This window comes from Arachis hypogaea, chromosome 11 (assembly GCF_003086295.3).
Source record: "Arachis hypogaea cultivar Tifrunner chromosome 11, arahy.Tifrunner.gnm2.J5K5, whole genome shotgun sequence".
Taxonomy (NCBI): Eukaryota; Viridiplantae; Streptophyta; class Magnoliopsida; order Fabales; family Fabaceae; genus Arachis; species Arachis hypogaea.
Genome location: NC_092046.1, coordinates 93104678 through 93112872, shown reverse-complemented (window position 1 = coordinate 93112872; position 8195 = coordinate 93104678).

Sequence of the window (8195 nt, the reverse complement as noted above, 5' to 3'; positions counted from 1 at the left end):
ACAATTTCGTGCACCAACAACCTTTCTCCCAACCTTTAAACCTTCTCTTCCATCAAATTGTGAAGTTCTCCAACCCTTGCCCCAAGAACAACAAGACCTTCAAGCATTCTTGCAAGAGCAAGAAGGGTTCCGAAAGAAGCACGGGGAGTTCATGGCAACCATAGCCGAAGCAGTGAACCGCTTAGCCTCACTACGCTCAAGCAATCAAGACATTCCCCTTGAGGAATGTGGAGGAGCAACGAAGGAGTGTAGAGAGGAGGAAAACATGGAGCCTCAAGGGAAAGAAGAAGAGCTAGGACAAGAATTACAACACGAAGAGGAAGGTAGAGCTATTGAATCGGAAGAGGTAAATGGAGAGTTGTGGGAGTTTGATCAAGAAGTAGATTGTATCATCAATGATTTTTTGTCCACCTTGGTCAACCCCCTCAATGATCTTGAGGAACCTTCCACTCTTGAGTTTGAGAGAGAAAGGGAAGAGCTAAAAAAGAGTGGTGAGGAAGAGGTAGACATCCAAGAAGTGGAAGCATTCATGCAAGAATCCAAGAGAGTGATTCCAAACCGAGGGCAATTTGAATGGGTAACAATTTCATCCATGAGCTTCGTAGGCCCATACCAATATGCTCTCTTGGAAACGGACCACCAACTTAAGATGCTACTTGGAGTGTTGAATGGTGAAGGAATGGGTATTGGTTACCAAAGGAATTCAAAGTATAAATTTGTAATGTCCACTTGGGAGGATTCCAAGATTCAAGTAGGTGCTTTAAAGGTGCTTGGGAAGGTTGTTCATCCTAGGGTACAAGTGAAAGAAAACAAGAGGGGGATAGGGAAACTAAAGTGTGGGATCCAGGCATACATCTTTACAACCAACAATTTTGGATCCCAATTGCTTGCTTGAGGTTGCTTGAGAGCTTGATGTACTTTGTGTGGGATCCTAAAGGATTTTTGAAGAGCAAGCATGGTTGGCAACTCAAGGATGGATGGAAGCACAAGCCGCCTTGATGTGAGCTCCAATCAAATGTCCAACTTGAGGACTTTAAACTAAAGTGCTAGGTGGGAGACACCCCACCATGGTAATATCTTTTCAATCCTTCTTTCTTTTAGCTTTTGTTTATTGAATTTTGTCTCTTTGATTAGCATAGTTTGATTGCATTCTAGGTTTAAATTAGTTGTATTTTATGTTTGATCATGTGTTTTTGAAGAATGATGTGTTTTGAGCTTGAAAAAATTTGATTGATATCATGGTTGGTGCCTTAGATGCTTTAAAAATATGCAGAAACAGAGTCCGGTGCGTGCGCACAGCCCTGTGCGTACGCACACTTCCCCTATTTTTCCCAATCTGTGCATGCGCACAGCAGTGTGCGTACGCACACCCATTGTCACACGCTCTGTTCGCAGCGCTCGCAGCCTCTATGCATGCGCACCCCACCACATTTTCATTCTGTGCGTGCGCACGAACCTCTATGCGCACGCACACATTGTCCTTCTATCCTTTAAAAAAATGCTCTGTGCGTGCGCACAGACTGTGCGCACGCACACATCTTGAGATCCCCTCTGCCAGCAGCGCTGGCACATCCTGTGCGTATGAACGCCCTCAATTTTTGCTGGTGTACGTACGCACACTCGCCTGTGCGTATGCACAGATTGCATTCAGAGCGTTAATGAGAAAGGGTTCCCTGTTCAGCCAATAGTCTTCATCTCATTTCTCCTTGCTGCTGCTATTCGCCCAACCCAGCCACCCCCTTCTTCCGGCGATCACCACCGTCGCCGTCCGACCGCCGCCACCGGCGCCAGAACCACCACCACCACCGTCTCTCCCTCTTCTCTTTTCTTCTTCTTTCTTCTTCTCTCTTCTTTCTTTCTTCTTTTTCTTCTTTCTTTCTTCTCTTCTCCGGCTAAGTTCCACCGCCGTGAGCCTCGCAGTGGCTAATATAAGTGCCACTGTTGCCTATCCCTCTCTTTTCTATCCTTCATCTTTTCAATTTTCTTGTTTTAATCTTCTTTGCTATGTTTAGTTGCTTTCTTGCTTAATTTCTATTTTCTTGATTTAACTTTTGTTATTTAGCTTATATTTGCTTAATTGTTTGTTTATTGCTTTGCAAGTGTTCAATTTTGACTTATGGGTTGTTAATGTTTATATTTTTGGCCTGAATTTGTTGAATATGTGCACTGCACTCCATGTGTTTGACATATTGCCTAAATGAATCTTAAGTTTAATGCATGTGTTGCCATGACTATATGTGTTAGACTATATCCTTGTTTGGCATTCTAATAAAAAAATGTGCACTTTTAAATGAGTATAATATTATTTTGAATTGGAATTTCAATGATGTGCTTGTTGTTTAATGCTTTGAGTGGCTAGCACCAAATTGATATGAACATTGACATTTAACTTCTTTTTGGTGAAATTTTTAACAAGTACATATTGAATTTAGTGAATTGAATTAAATTGCTTGTTCATCATGGTTTTTAAGTCAATATAATCACATCACAAGGTCCTTGTTTCTTGTTAATGTTTTGCATTTGTTTGAGTTGACTTGACTTGATTCCTATCAAGACTTGTCACTTTTTGTAACAAACACCTTAACCATGTGATTATTTGATTATTCCTAAGGATGAATAAGTAATTTTCTTTTCTTCATTGCATTGGATTATTTGTTGTGCTATTTTATATCAATTTTGCCCTTTCACTTGCATAACTTCAATATCTAATAATTCCTACATTCAATTCACTCTTGTTGTAGTTGCCTAAGTTTGCTTGTGTTTAATTGATGCTCATTCATCACTTGCATCTTAGGCCATTTAGTTGAGGAACTCATGCTTATTTTTTGATTGTGTGGATGCCATTTTAACCAGTCATTGTGTGTATTCTAACCGCACGCATAATTAGAATACACACATGGCTCATCTTTCTATCATACCACACCACTATGCAAAAATTCTTCAATTAGATGCTTATTTACTGCCTCCTAATTATACTTTATTCATTGTTTTCGTGGATGAGACATAAAGGCAAGGAGTTGGGAGAGGAGGAGGACACCGAGGAAGGAGATGCCAAGCATACATTGGACTTGGCGGTTTCCACACAACCCAAGTCCCTGCATCTGGTGTGGTATTTAGAGTCCACAAACTAACCGACAAGTGCACCGGGTCGTACCAAGTAATACCTCAGGTGAGTGAGGGTCGATCCCATGAGGATTGAAGGACTAAGCAACAATGATTCATTGATTGGCTTAGTTAGAAAAATAGAAAAGAGTGTTTGAATATTCAAAGAGCATTAAACAATCTTACAGAAAGTAAAATAGTAAAGTAAATGGGTTGGGAGTAAAGTATGGAGAAGGTAGTTAAGGTTTCAGAGTTATCTATTTTTCCAGATTAACTTTTCTTACTAACTATTTTAATCATGTAGGATTTAATTTATAGCAAACTATATATGACTAGACCCTAATTCCTTAGACCTTTCTAGTCTCCTATAATTTTCATCAACTGCCAATTCCTTGGTCAATCAATTCCAATTAGAGGGTGATGATCAAATTCCAGTTTGTATGTCACAAAAACTCTAATTACCCAAAAATAAAAGGATTATATGTCACGTATCCCGTTAAATCCAGATAATTAAAATTTAGGAGAATATGTTTTCAAGCTGTTGTTCAAGTAAAGAGCTTTTCCAAGTTATACAAGAACTCAAGTAGAAAGAGGGTCATACTTCCCTTCCACCTAAATTCATAAGATAAAGAGCGAAAACAATTCCTAAATTGTAAATCCATACATGAATTAAAATAGAAAAAGCAATAAAATCAATCCATACAAATAGACAGAGCTCCTAACCTTAACAGTGGAGGTTTAGTTGCTCATGGTTCAGAATAAGGATTATAAATTGGAGTGGAATACTGTTCAAAAAATGTTGTTCTGGAACCCCCCTATTGGAATTCCTTTTTATATCTAATCCTAATTAATTTAAATTCTATCTTTAAAATTAAAAATAATATCTTTTCCTCTAATAAGATTTAAATTTAAATCAGAATTAATTAAATAATCAAGTCTTCAATTGATGGATGGGGTGATAAACCACTATTTCATGGTTTAAGTGTGGGGAGGTTGATAAACCACTATTTCATGGTTTATCTTGTGCTCAATTGAGTGGATTTTATCAACTCTTTACCCACTTATTCATACTATTTGCATGGTTTTACATTTGCCTTCCTAATTATGTGCTTTGATTGAAAACATGCTTCTTTGATCTTATATTTGCTTATTATTAATCCTCTCTTATTACCATTAGATGCCTTGATATGTGTGTTAAGTGTTTTCAGATATTATAAGGTAGGAATGGCTTGGAGGATGGGAAGAAAGCATGCAAAATTGGAAGGAATGCAAGAAGTTGGAGAAATTGCTAAGCTGTCCAGCCTGACCTCTCTGCACTCAAATGGCAATAACTTTAGCTACAGAGGTCCAAACGATGCGGTTCCAGTTGCGTTAGAAAGCTAACGTCCGGGGCTTCGATTTGATATATAATATGCTATAGTTTTCCTGAGGCTAGCCGACGCCACCGCGTGATCCATGCGGCCGCGTCGCAGTGACGGAAATCCAGCGTGGCAAAATTCGAAACCAGCGAATTCTGGACTGTTTCTGACCTAGTTTGCAGCCCAGAAAACACAAGATTAGAGACTATAAAGTGGGGGATTGCATCCATTCATAAGGAGGCTCTCATAATTCACAATTTTAGGAGTAGATGTAGCTTTTAGAGAGAGAGGTTCTCTCCTCTCTCTTAAGATTAGGATTTAGGACTTCTCTTAGTTTTAGGAGTGACGCTCAATCCCTGGTTCTTTATTTTTATTTATTTTTCCAATTTAATTTATGAATTCCCATGTTATGATTTGAACATTTTATTTAATATAATTCGAAGTATTTCAGACTTATGATTTCTCTCTTTAATTTATTAATGCCATGTGTTTATCCAAATTATTTTCATTCTAGTAGAATTCCCCCCCCCCTTTTGGCTTTGGTTAAATAATTGGTGACTCTTGAGTTATCAAACTCATTGTTGATTGAGAATTGGAATTCTTCAAGAATTAATTCATCCACTTAACTTATCTTCATAGTTAGAGGTTAATAAAGTGGGAGAAAAAGCCAATTCTCATTACAATTGATAAGGATAACTGGGATAGGACCTCCGGTCTTCATACCTTGCCAAGAGTTTATTTTATTATTACTATTTTATTTTATTCTTTTTGTGCAACATATTGCTTTCTTACTTCCAAAACCCCCAATTTACAATACTTATAACCAATAATAAGAACATACCTCCCTGCAATTCCTTGAGAAGACGACCCGAGGTTTAATACTTGGTTATCAATTTAAAAAGGGGTTTGTTACTTGTGACAACCAAAACGTTTGTACGAAGGGATTTTTGTCGGTTTAGAGACTATATCTACAACACGACTACTTTTATGACATTCTTTACTGGCAAAAATTCTAACGTCAATATGGCGCCGTTGCGGGGGAATTGCAAACGTGTGCCTTATTATTGGTTATTGTAAATATTTGCTTTTTGATTTGTTTTTATTTTTATTAAATTAAGAGGTTATTGATTTTTATTTTAAAATTTTTATCTTATCTTATCTTATTTCAAAAGTCAAATTTCAAAATTCAAATTTAAAATTTTTTTTTAAATTCAAAAAAAAAATTTCAAATTTCAAAATTCAAAAAAAAAAATTCAAATTTCAAAAATTTAAAATTCAAAATTTCAAAAATTTAATTTTCAAATCCAAAATTTAAATAACCTTTTAATTTAAATTTACTTTTATTTTTGTTTTTAATTTTTATTTGCTACTATGAACTCTCACCACTTTGGCTATGAGTCTGGTTACAATAATGTTGCAGGAAGAAGAAATTACAATGAGAACATGCATCAAGGTTAGAACAATCAAAGATGGGAGGAGCCACAAGGATTTGATCAACCCTCATGGCAACAACCACCTCCAATAGACTATCAACAACCACCACCATATGCCTATGAACCCTTTCCTCAACATGACTTTGGACCACCATACTCAAAAGCCTCTTTCCACCATTCACCTCCATATGACCCTAACCCACATCCACCATACCAACCACCTTATGAACCAAATGAACCATACATAGATCCACCCCAAACCTCCATGGAGAGAGCACTTACCGATCTAAACTCTACTATACGAGCTCTCGCCGCCCAAATCAGACCACCAAATACCTTTAACAATCAACCCTCAAGCTCTAGTGCACTTCCTTTTCAATCACAGAATAATCTCCCCATCCCACCACCACCTCAATATCTGCCATCTTCATATCCATCAATCCAAGAGCACTATGATCCTACCTATGATAACCGAGTGCATCAAGAGACAAAGGATCATTTCAAGGAAACAGTGGATCGATTTCAGGCAACCACTCAACAACTAGAGCAAGCATTAATTCAATGGGCTTCTAGGCGCTCAAATATACAAGGATCAGCCACAGCTCCATGTGGACAGTCTAGTGAAGAGCGTAGCATAAAAGAGATACCAGAAACCCCACTGGACAAGACAGAGAATAAATTCGTACTAGAACAAGTAGAAGAAGCTGTCATTGTTCAAGAAGAAGAAGAAGTGGTTGAAGACTTAGGAGATGCAGAACCTCCATGGGAAAGTCGAGACATAGAGCCTCCTTCCAAGACGGTTGAAATTGATGCTACGGAGGGTGTACAACCTCCAAGGCATATCACAGTTGAAGACTTGGAAGAGGTTGATCAAGAGATGGAGATTCAAGAAGAGGAAGCACAACCTCCCATGCCCTTGGAAAGCAATGAAGAGGAGATTGAATTGAAAGAGAGCTACCAAGAGGAAGAGGTTGAAATTGAAGAAGCTTGCAAAGAGGTGGTAATTATCAGAGAAGAGCACAAGGGAGTGGAGCTTGCAATTCCATTATAAACACCTCCCCCTAAGTTTCCATCATCCTTCACAACATTCAAGTAGGTAAAATTCATATCCCTTAGCTTTCTAATCCCACTTGAATATGGGCTACTGGAGACGGATGGTCAACTTAGAGCTCTTTGTGGCATTAAGAGTAAGAGGAAAATGGTCAGTGGTAAGAATTGTCCTGCAAGGTTCATCATGGTTGGAAGCTTTGAGTTCAAACGCAAAGGTTGGTATAAAGCTCAACTGAATGGGTCCAGGAAGCTGTTTGGTCGCTACAGTGAGAATTCAGATCACCTTTCACCCGGCTGAAAAAATGCAGATCGAGACAAAAACGGGTGTAAAAGTAAAGTTTGGGATCCTGTAATCTGTTCTGGCATTTGTCACCCCGGGAGCCTAAGAATATGTTTGAAGCTTCTTAAGGGCTTTACATGCTTAGTTTGGGACCCCGGAGGACACTGGAAATACAAACATTGGTGGGGATTCCTGGATCAGTACAAGCACAAGCCACCATAGCAGGAATCTCATCAAATGTCCAACTTAAGGACTATAACTAAAAGTGCTAGGTGGGAGACAACCCACCATGGTATGATCGTTCCCTTTTCATTACTTAGTTTTATTTATTTTTGAATTTTATTTTATTTTGTTATATTGAACCTGGAGTTTTGCATCACATTCATATTAACACTGCATTCTGCATTTTTCAGATTATAAAAAAAAAAAAAGCGAGCACGCGACGCGAGCGCATCAGCGACGCGTCCGCATCGCAAGGAGAGAAGAGAAAATAAAAACGAACAGAGAGTCACGCTGGAGCAAGGCTGGAGGCGTGCCAGTGGCACAATTCGTCCCACGCGACCGCATCGCTGAGGCGTCCGCGTCGCAGGGGAATACTGACCTCCCACGCGATCGCGTGCCCCACGCGGCCGCGTGACCTGGATTTCGACGTCAAAGGGTGCATGGCCGAAAGTTGAGCTGGAGTTGGGCTGGAATCGTGCTGAAAGCCCAAGCCTCACCACGCGAACGCGTGCTCCATGCGTCCGCGTCATATCCCCATGATGGCCACTCACGCAATCGCGTCCCCCACGCGATCGCGTCACCCAGGATTTTGGCAATACTAAGTTTTCAACAGAGAGTTGTGCGACCGCGAGGCTGCACTCGCGCCACCAGCACAAATCAAGTCACGCGATCACGTGCCCCACGTGTTCGCGTCACCCACCCTTATCGCGCACCACGCGACCGCGTCACCCACACGACCGCGTCGCCAGC